General features: G+C 41.3%; 1 protein-coding gene across 1 annotated transcript in view; it reads left to right on the top strand.

The window, feature by feature from the left end:
• The window catches only part of COLGALT2 (collagen beta(1-O)galactosyltransferase 2), a 1,144,817-nt gene that overhangs the window by 1,114,355 nt on the left and 18,425 nt on the right, over positions 1-12,037 (top strand). The window lies entirely within an intron of this gene.

Genomic DNA, 12,037 nt, shown 5'->3' with positions numbered 1-12,037 from the left:
CCTAATTTTGGTTTCAACTTTCGTTTTGTGGATTTTTCTGTTGTAGCTAGCTGTTTCCTTGGTTTTCATTGCAATAAACAGGCAGAGTTGTAGGTAGTATTTGGATTGATAGTCATTTCTCCTTATTAGAAGTTCCAAAGTTCACTGCTAACTTTTGCTAAAATAATCAGAATTTCATCCAGTCTTTTCTCACGGGAAGAACCCCTATACCTCATTATGGATACTTTGTTTAAAGTACAGCCGTAATAAATGCAATAATCCATGAGAATGTTGTTCATTAACATAAGCAGCCCAGCTGAAATGTAATTAGTTTTGTCCCCTAGTGCAGCAGACACGGCATGAGCAGATCTTCTTTATGTAAATGAATATTTAAATAAATTCAGTGCAGATATTACCTGCAGATCAGACGACATACTGTGCAGTTTGAGACATTGATAAAGACAGACGAGACAGATGGATAAAAGACAAAATAGTAATGAAATACAACCATAAGCATGGTACAAGGCAGTAGAAGTTACATGGGCTTTTTGCCATATAGAAATCCATCATATATATTAAATGTCCACAAAACTGGGGCTTTGAGGATTTTTGTTTAGATGACAAAACATTCTGTATTGTTTAAGTCTTGGCTTCAACAAATACATCTGGAACTATAAATTGTTCCCAATGTTCAAGTGTGTAGGAGAGCTATGGATTTTTTCCAAAAAGCTCCATCTGCATCCATTTACGTTCATTACATTTGGGAATGTATTGTACCTCCAGTAACAGATGTTCATCGTGTAAGTGAAATGAGAAAACCTTCAGCAGGGAAAGAATAGAATATAACCAAAGAAGGATATATTTCTTTACATTTTTTGCTGAAAAGACTTACACAGTGAACATTAGGTAACTACAAACATTTGAGGCAAAATATTAATTTTTCATGGAAAGCATTCTATTTTATCAAATGAATTTGGTTAAGGTGTGTCATTTTGGGTTAGTGCCCCTAAGAAAACAATCAAGGTTTCTAAAGCCAAATCATTTTCAGCAGATCCTTAACTGAGGGGATCTTTGTTGAGCTGAGTAACCCCCTACTTTTGTGACCGAGACATAGCTAGTTTAGTGCGTAGGTAACCTGTGCAGTGTGTATGCATCCTAATAAATAATAGATCTCACTGTGTCTTCTGCAGATGCAGTGCGCTTCCTATCTAAAAAAGAACGGCAGAATTAAGTTTCAGATAAAACAGAACACTTAAAAGTCTGATACATGAAATAGTGTGGATCTAATTTCCTGGTCTCACCAAAACTGATAGAGAAATTGTGCTTATAACCAGCATCAAAAAGGAGCTACAGTTTTGCAGATACATAGTGCAGGACCCAAGTTTAAGTCATTATTGCTGGAAACTGAGGTGAACTTGCTCAATAATTGTTAATAATTTTTGATAAAGCTTGATAACAGTTATACCACAGAGCAAGTACAACAAAACAGAGAATGTGAAATTGTCATAAATGTGCTAAATGCTGGAATAATAAATGTTTTATTTATATCTATCTATATATATATATATCTATATGGGTCTACTGCTTTTCATTGAATACCACGTATTTGAAAAAGAGCAGTAGACTGCTCAGTTACGCGAAAGTGCACTTATTCGAAAGTGCACTTTCTCAAACTCTGCTTCTCCGAACGTATCGCACCACAGTGGAGGACAGTAGGAAAATGTGCTATGTCCTCCACTGTGGTGCGGTAGTCACGAACCTTAGGGTTAGGGTGTGGGTTATGGGTGCAGGTTATGGTAAGGGGATAGCTAGTAGGGCTGTCCCCTTACCATGACCCGCACCCTAACCCTAAGGTCCATGACTACCGCACCACAGTGGAGGACAGGCTATCCTCCACTGTGGTGCGATAATCACGGACCTTAGGGTTAGGACGCGGGTCATGGTAAGGGGATAGCCCTACTAGCTATCCCCTTACCATGACCCGCACCCTAACCCTAAGGTCCGTGACTACTGCACTAAACGGCAATATGTAGCCTGTTCGCTGAAGTGGGTTTCGCGAAAGTGCACTTTCGATTAAGTGCACTTTTGTGTAACCCAGGGTCTACTGTGTGAGTTCGAAGAAGTGTATTTTTGAACCTATACAGTAGACCCATATATATATATATATATATATATATATATATATATGGTTATAGTCTGAAATATCAAATGCTCATCTGAGAGAATGTTTTTTAGGCTGTAAATAACAGCCAACACTCTTGTGACCGATCATTGTTTTCAATTAAGTTTTTGCTTCCAACAGTTTGCATGGATTCATGGTGTAACAGGTTAAAGAAATTTGCCCTTACACCACTGTTGCACAATCACAGAGTTGGTATATATAATTAGCAGGGGGGCTTGCTCCTACAAAAAAAATTTAAATTTTTGCTGGTTTTGATCATTTTAGATTTGATCTAAAATTGTTCTTTTGATAGTTGGTATTTTAAATGTTTGTTGTTTGATGAGATACTTATATATGCTACACAGGTATTTGTAATTGTGTTTAGGTATTTTATGGAGATGGAAATAGGTTCTGTGCTGTTATTTGTGGACTTACCTTTGTCGGGCATTTCCATTGTCGGCGATCTCGTCTCGGTGACCTGGTCTTCGTTTATGTGGCTGTTCGTCCATTTAACATGGACCCATATATATATATATATATATATATATATATATATATATATATATATATATATATATATATAGGGTCTATATTAGATCATCGAAACGGCTCATTATCCAATGTCATAACGTCGAACTGCAAAACCCGAACCGTAACAATATCGAAACCCCAAAACAGAAATTTTTTTCCCAGGGAAAAAATTTGCTGTTCCGAGAAACACACACACACCACAAGCACAAGAAAAAGCAGCAATCCACACACATACACTTAAAAGCTACATCTAACCCTACACTACACTGCACATACACTACTGTCTATCCACTTACCTTAACCCAGACCCTAACCCTAAGGTACGTCACTATCGCACACTCACCTCACCCGCGCCCTAACCCTAACTCACTTAACCCGCCCCTAACCCTAACGTCCGTCACAATCGCACACCTACCTGACCCGCACCCTAACCCTAACTCACCCAACCTGTGCCCTAACCTGAACGTCCGCACAATCACACACTCACCTTAACCCAACCCATAACTTTCCACCGCATCGCTGAAAACAGCGAAGCCACAACAACAGCCAACCAAATTCTTTCCCTAGGAAAGAATTTGGTTTTGTGCAGCTTCGCTGTTTTCAGCATTCGAGATATTGGGTTCGATATTAGATCATTCAAAATTCAGCCATTTCAGTGATCTAATATAGACCTATATACATATATATATATATATATATATATATATATATATACACATACATACATACAAAGTTTTATAAATATCTATAGTAATTTTGGAAACATTAAATTCCAGGAGGTGCTGCCTTGCTCAGAGAGGAAAGGATGAGGGTTAACAGGTGACTTGCTTTAGAGCATATAATCTGTGATGATGTGCAGATCATAAATGGTTGAATAAACTAAGCCCAGAAGCCCAGGAAAAAAATGATTAAGACACAGTCCCCTTAGAACACACTTATCAAAGGAGTCTCTGCTCCTTAAAGGCAACTTCAAAGTATAATATTTTGTTAAGGTGTGTACAGATGACTAAGTAAATGTTTGCTCTATGCGTCTTCCCAAAGGATGCTCTAGATGTGACAGCATTCTCTTGATGATGGGTCTGTTGGGCGTCTTTATATCTGAAAATAATAGAGTCAGCATGGTCATCAGACAGATTCAGTTCAGATGCTGAATGTACTTCTCTTCCTGACTAAAACAAAAACAGGACACTAATGGAGTGTTCAGAGGTATTTGACCCAGATATATGTAGTTTGGTCTGTTCCATTTCTGTAAAGGTTTGGTAACTGGATCTGCAAAACAAAACAAAATCCAGATTTATATATAAGGTAGATGCATCACTTTTCCTCATCCCATCCAGTGAGGGAAGCTTTGTCCCCAACCTCCCTATAGTTTTATATATATATATATATATATATATATATATATATATATATATATATATATTTACACACACACACACACACACACACACACACACACACACACACACACACACACACACACTCACACACCAAGTCTAGGTTGCGCGAAATATGAAGAAATGTGATTCAACTAACTGTCAGATGAAAATTCCAAATGCTGCAACTGGACCCTCATAAGTAGGACAAGACCTGGTAGCATGCATTGAGTGCCTGTAAGAAACACCTGAGTTATTGAAGACAACATCAGAGGCCACATAGAGCTTTCAGTACTCTAAAATTTATCTTGTAATTCATTTTCCACTTTAGATATTTTTGTCCTAAAAATGAGCTAATGGCTATCTAAAATGGGGGCTTCTATGGTATAGATCTTAGAGGTACAGAAGATGTAGACTGAGGAAGTGGAACCAGACTTATATTCATAAAATTCAGACCCCAAGTAGATCCTAGAATATGTCAGAGTTTATACAGATGAAATTGCTTAATTAACCGATCTTGATCTAAAGGTTTAATTTCATTTGATTATGAGTCATGCTGACATGAGCCATGAGAAGTTTAAAGTAGATCACAAAGTCCTGGATTAAGGTTGTGAACTAAACCGTTCCATCTCAGAGAAAGTACATGTGTGTAAAATCTTACCATAATGGTAGGTGTCCTTGTCTTCACTACTGCAGTATTCCTTACCATGTGGGATTCCCTGCTGCAGAAGCCCAAACGTCTGGGCAGTCTACCAAAGACTATTTATTGCTTATTTAAAAAGTATGCTGAATGACACTGAAATGCATAGCATAGGGCATAAAGGTGATATTCCCGCCTACCATAAACAGGCCAATTGCCCCAGTATGAACACTAGTCCAAGGAACTCAAGAGATAATCTGTACATCCAGGAAGGCAAGAGACTAGGGGGATGGAGGGAGGGAGGGAGTGAATACTGCAACAGTGAATGCAAGGACATTTACTGTTATGGTAAGATTTTACACAACTGTACTATGTCCTTGCATTCACTGCTCCAGTATTCTTTACCATATCGGAGAGTGCCACAACTCATGAGAAAACTGGGAAGAGGGAAGTAACTGAAGATTCTCCTAAAAAGCCATGAAGAACGGCACTAGCAAAACTAGCCCTATCTCTAGAGATGCCATCTAACTTGTAGTGCTTGGTAAAGGTATGCACAGAAGTCTGGGTAGCTGCTTCAAGAATAGAATTGGTATCTAAACCCTTGAAAAAGCACCAGAAGAAGCCACAGCTCTAGTAGAATGAGCCTTAACTGAAGGAAGGAAGACTGTGGCCATGAAAAGTGTAACAAAAGGAAATAGCTGTAGAAATTCAAGAAGAAATAGTTTGCTTGAATACAGCAAGTCCCAAAGATCTAGGATGAAAAGAAATAAATCACTGATCAGATTTTCTAAATGCCTTAGTCTTATCGAAATAAAGCCTGAGTTGTCTATGCACATCCAAAGTATGCAGCACCCTCTCACTGTCATCTTGTCGAGGGGAAGAAATTAGGCAGATTAATAGATTAGTTAAGTGATATCTTATGAACCACCTTAGGCATGAAAGAAGGGTTAATGCACAAGGACACCCTGTCCTCATGAAAGATCAAGAAAGGAGGACAAGCCATAAGGGCCTGCAACTCAGACACCCATCTGGCAGAAGTGAAAGGTAACAAAAGAGCAGTCTTCCAGGAACAATGATGCAAGGAGGCTGAAGCAGCAATCTCAAAAGGAGCCTGAGTCAACTTTTCTAAAACAAAGTTAAGATCCCAGGGAGGAGGAGCCAAGAAAAAGGCAAACAAGCAGAGATAGCTGATAAGTGGGCCTTAAGAGAAGAATAAGCCAAACCAGCATTGAACAACTCACACAAATAAGAGAGAACCAAAGGAATATCTTCAGTAAGTAGGTCCAGGGTTTGAGAGAGACATGAAATAGAAAACCTCTTCCAGGTGGATAAGTAGGATTTCCTAGCAGTAGGTTTCCAGGCCTCCTGCAGGACTTGCAGCACGTCCTCTGAAAACAGGTGTCTATGAGGAATCAAAATCCTATCCCTCACAGTGTCAGTTGAAGTGCGGAAAGGTGTGGATGGATGAGAGATCCCTTGTCTTGTGTGATTAGATCCACCCTGTGAGGTAACTTGAGATGATTGCCCTTGGCTAGATGCAGAAATAGAAGGAATCAGTGCTGCCACGGCTACAAGGGCATCACTAACAAGATTTTGGGAGCATCCTGTTGAATTCTGAGCAGGACTTTCGGAATGAGAGGAAGGAGAGGGAAAGCATGAAGAAACATCCCCTCCAAAAGAATGAGAGGGCATCCACCTTCCATGCCAGAGGACCTGGGAATCTGGACACCAGAGAACCTGACATCCACCTTCCATGCCAGAGGACCTGGGAATCTGGACACCAGAGAACCTGACATCCACCTTCCATGCCAGAGGACCTGGGACTCTGGACACCAGAGAACCTGACATCCACCTTCCATGCCAGAGGACCTGGGAATCTGGACACCAGAGAACCTGACATCCACCTTCCATGCCAGAGGACCTGGGAATCTGGACATCAGAGAACCTGACATCCACCTTCCATGCCAGAGGACCTGGGACTCTGGACACCAGAGAACCTGACATCCACCTTCCATGCCAGAGGACCTGGTACTCTGGACACCAGAGAACCTGACATTCACCTTCCATGGCAGAGGACCTGGGAATCTGGACACCAGAGAACCTGACATCCACCTTCCGTGCCAGAGGACCTGGGAATCTGAACACCAGAGAACCTGAAATCCACCTTCCATGCCAGAGGACCTGGGACTCTGGACAGCAGAGAACCTGACATCCACCTTCCATGCCAGAGGACCTGGGACTCTGGCACAACATAGAGGAGGTTTTCTGTTCAGAGAGGAGGCAAAAAGATCTGCTTGAGAAGTACCCCACTTGTGGATAATGTCCAGAAACACATGCCTATGAAGCATCCATTCATGGGACTGAGTTAAGGACCTGCTCTGAGTGTCTGCCACAACTTTTTGACTGGAAGGGATATAAATTGCCTGAAGAATCACTTGATACTTGATAAAAAGATCCATTACCAGAAGTGCCAACTAGCAAACATTATAAGATCTCATTCCTTACTGTTTTACCTCTGACATTGGTGTGCTCCTTCTGCTGATGAGGTGACCACACCTCCTGTACCTTTAGGGAGCCAAATGTTGCCCCCATCCCATGCCTGATGCATCTGTGAACAATTCCTGAGAGGGAAGAGGGGGGTGAAAAGGGAGCCCTGGATTCAGAGACAACAGCTGGATCAACCAGTGAAGTTCCTGTCTGAGACAAGGAATAAGAGGAATTACAAAGTCTAGAGATGAGCATGTTGAAGTCACACTGACTTCAGAAGCCATTGAAACTTTATCATGTGAAGTTTGGCCAGTGGGAGCATCGGAATGGTGGATGCCATGAAACCCAAAGCTCTCAGAAACCCCCTGGTGGTAATGGAAGTCAGAAGAAGAAGAGTGTGAAAGAAAGAAATGAGAGTTAAGGCCTTTGGAGGGAGTAGAGAAGCCAGCATTGAGACCGTCTGAATCCTGCAACCCAGAAAACCATGATTCTGGGAAGGAGTCAGAGAAGAGTTTTTGAAATGTATAGTGAACCCCATGCTCTGAAGAAGGGAAACAGCAAAATGAAGATTTTGCACAAGGGTTTCTAGAGAGGATGCCTGAATCAATAGTAAGGAAATATTTGGATCCATTGAAGCCTGCAAAAAGCAATCACAGGAGCAAGGCATTTAGTGAACACCCTTGGGGCAGTAGAAAGGACAAAGGGCAAAGACAAGAACTGAAAATGCCAGGAAGTAATAGAGAAATGCAAAAACCTCCTGAAAAGAGGAATATGGAGATAAGCATCCTTGAGAACCTGAGACACCATATAGGCCTGAGGGAGCAAGAGAGGAGACAGAACCTGAAGGGACAACGTCCGAAAGGAAGGCACTTTTAGAATAGTGTTTAGATGAGAGAGGTCTACAATAGGTCTCCAAGTGCCCACTTCTCTGAGCACTAGAAGCAGCCTGGAGTAGAACCCTTTCCCACTTTGGGACACAGGCACCTCTTGAATAGTACCCTAAGTCAGGAGATTTTGAAGAACCTCTGGGTAAAAGGGAAGTTGTTCCAGAGGAGGCTGATGAATGTCCATAAAAGAAGGATGGGATTTCCACACCATGAAGTACCCCTGACGAATGATCGACAGAACCCAAGAACCCTGAGTGATGTGAACCCAAACAGGAAGAGAAAGAGAAAGGTGAAGAGGAAGAAGACTACAGCTAGGAAGAGACAGATAGTCATACAGCACCTGGTTTGTCTGGAAAAGAAGGCTCTGGAGTCCCTGAAAACAGAGGAGCCTTAGTAGGAGGAGCCTGTTTGCCACTTTTGCTACCTTTAGTAGAAGGGTGGGATTACCTACGAACAAAGACAGGCTTAGTGGGGTATTTTCTCTGAAATTTACAAACAGGAGAAACAAACACATGTTTAAGTTCCTGTAAGGCCCTACCCTTATCCTGATTAAACAAACCAGCAGCAGCCTCCCCAAACAAAAGTTTAGAATCCAGAGGAGCATCCATCAACTTAGCTTTAATATCATTAGGTAGAGGTTGAAGCCTAAGCCAAGAATACATCCTTATTACTGAACCAAAAACAGCAGCCCTAGAAGTGGCATCTGCTGCATCACAACTACATTTAATAGAATGACGAATGACTTTAGAGGAAGTCCCTAGCAAGGAAAGAATACAAGTTTTACCCTCAGAGTCTGGAAAATTAGAAATAAGTTGGCAAGCTTGGGAAAGAAGAGCTTACACATACCTAGACATATCCGTCTGATAATTAATAGCCCTAAAAGCCAGGGCAGCAGAAGTGTATACCTTCTTAGCCAACCTTTTCATAGTTCTGCTATCCTTGTCACAAGGCAGTAACTTGGGAAAAGGAAGCAATTAAGATGGCTTATCAGAGGCCACAGACACTACATAGGGGTCAGCAGCAGGACATTTATATAGAAAAGAACAATCCTGAAGCACCCTATAAAACCTGTCAGGCTTCTTGGGAGCAGGGGGCAGAGAGTCAGGTGCACGAGAGGCATTGGAAAAAACATCCAGCAAAGCAGCCAAAACAGGAGGAATGGCCACAGGTTTAGGAGATTTCAACTGCAGTAACTTATAGTACCTCTTATGGATATCAGAGACCTGAGCACAATCCCACTTAAGAAAATCATTCATCCTAGAGAGTGTGTCCCCAAAGGAAATTTCCTCAAAAGGAACATCTAGGCTAATCGATTCCTCCTCTGAGCCAAAGTCCAAAGGAGAAGAAATTTGAGTAGAATAAGTGAAGGATTCATTTTCAGAATCCAACTCATCCTCAGAAGAATCCTGTTCTGTAGGCCTTTTAAAGGGAGCAGAGGACCAAGGAGGAGCAGGAAACAAAACCACTTGAGGAGACTTTAAGGGCATTAAAGCAGTAAACAGCCCTTTAATGAAGGCCTGCCACTCACTTTGTGGATCTCTAGGAGCAGAAGAAACATGTTTAATTTTCTGTTTCTTTTTCAAAGGGACTTCCTCTCCAGACTAAGAAGGCTGAGACCCAGGACAGCAGCTGAGAACTGTATTAGGAACTTCTTCCCCAACCAAAGATGGAGAAACTCCCCTAGGCCCCGCAGAAAAAAAATCAACCACGATTCCCTATAAATGTCTGAGATGGATGCTGGCAAAGCCTCTCTGGATGTGCTGACAGCCAGACCCTCACTGGCCTCTGACACAGTTTTGGTAAAGTAAACCAACAGCACATCTGGTGAACCTCCAAGTTTGTAACAATTTCAGGAGAAACAGCTGGCAGAGGCTGGATAGCAGAAGATTCTGGTAATACCTTTTTCACCTTCCTCTTCCTAACAGCTGACCCTCGAGGCAGGTGATTCCTTCCATTGTAACTTTAGCAAAAAGCTTAAGATGCTGGTTCTCAAGATACAAGGAAAGGGAAAAGGTCTACTGTGAAGGATTTTCAGGACAAACACCTGGCAAACAGAACAAGACATATGGTCATGCAAGGCTCCTAGGCAAAAAAGACACTAATAGTGTCAGTCTTTATGGGGAATCTGTCTCCTACACTGACATTTGACCTTACTGGATGACATTAACCTCAAAGAGCACTGAGAAAACAAGAAAAAATAAAAACCCCAAAAGGGAACTTATCTGCAACTGCAAAGAAGTCAGAAAGGAGGTGTAGGTAGTCCCTGGAGAATAAAAATGCATTCAGTTGGCAGAAGCGGATGCAGGAAAATAGACTGATGGTGAAGAGATACATTTGGAACTGGCAGCAAAGAAGTTCTGTTTATGGTAGGCCTGAACATCACCTTTATGCCATATGCTACGCAAGGAGCATTTGGGTGATGTTCAGCTTACTTTTTAAATAAGCAGCAAGTAGTCTTTCGTAGACTGGCCAGACATTTGGGTTTCTGAGGCAGGGAATATCATATGACAAAGAATACTGCAGCAGTGAATGTAAGGACATTAGTTGTGTCAACCTGATATCACCAGTCAGGTAAACAGAAGGCTGTTCTGTAGCTATCAAAATTCATGATGCTTTTAATGGCAAGCTAGAAGAGAGGTCTGAGTATACAGGAATAACCAGGTAAGAAAGTTCAGTTCTCTTCTTCTGTTGAGGATGAGGAAGGTTGGTGCAAAACTGACTGATAGATATTACAGTTATGATTCATTTATATCTGGGCTGTGAAGGTGTTATTTGGATTAACTCAGGACTCTGTAATCCTGATCAACCAAGGCTTGTGTAAATAGCAACCGTGGAGAGAAAGCTGTGCATTTATATCCAATCTGCACAGTAGAAATAAGGGCGACTCTCATTTATCCATTCATTGAAAAGATTTACATTCTTGAGACCTTAGCTGAAAAAATCTCCATGATATCTTCTAGGTGAATCCTGATGTCTATAAACAGGTTTGAACATCTCAGCATCTTTAAGGCAGCAATTTTCTTCCAAGATGTGGATTGCTACCATGCCATAGAATATCTGTTTCCAGATTTTCTGTGCTTCCAGAAAATCTGTGCCTGCCGTTTGTTCAGATTGTTTGCAACAAACTGCTTACTTTGAGTAGAATGCTGTTTGTTAATTGGTGGACCTCCACTCCCCAAAGAATGTAAGATTTGTCTGCCAGTTGCAGAAAAGTAGTGTGCCATTCTCATTTCAAGAGTCTTCAACGAGTTTAGGATGTGAATTAGCTCAAGTGGGTTCCCTGTTTTATTTGCAAAGGTATGCATAGCCAGGACTTGCTTCAGACATTCAGAATGGAAGAAGACAATACAGAACTTGCCTTTTTCTTTTTTATTTTTCATTTGTTTTTAACTCGCCTTTGTCTTAAGGAAAAAAGATGCTTTAGGACAGGGACTCATTGTCATGGTCACAAGGACTGGAGAATATTCAACAGTGTATATTGGTGTTGCAAACATTGACAGTGGACAGTACATTAAGGACCCTTCAGTGAAGACAAATAGAAAACTAATACAAGCATCTGTCATTCCCAGTATCTAAACGAGGCATCCAAGCTGGACTCGAAATGTCTGACTAATTCCAATCCATCAGGGAAATCTTCTGAAGGTTAATTCTGTTGCAGCAAGCCCAGAACAGCCTATATGAAATGGAAGTGAGGACAGTTAATGGAAATTCCTAAAGGGCATGTCCTAGATTCTGTAAGGAAGGAGACTTCTGGAACATGAAAGCACCCAGTCACATATGGAACATTACTGAGGTATCCATGGTGCCAAATGCTGGGTTAAGAGATATAGTTGTTATTGGTAATGTTGATTCTCCATGGCAAAACTCATGAATTTCCTGTGTTTCTAGAAAACTGTCTTGTACCAGTAGGTGTACAACATTCTGTCAGAGAAAACCATCCTTTGGCAAGAACAGAAGAATGGTTTCCAGGATGATA

The sequence above is a fragment of the Protopterus annectens genome, chromosome 10.part0 (genome assembly GCF_019279795.1).
Source record: "Protopterus annectens isolate FY-2018-M chromosome 10.part0, PAN1.0, whole genome shotgun sequence".
Classification (NCBI taxonomy): Eukaryota; Metazoa; Chordata; order Ceratodontiformes; family Protopteridae; genus Protopterus; species Protopterus annectens.
This window is presented reverse-complemented; position numbering and strand designations above follow the sequence as displayed.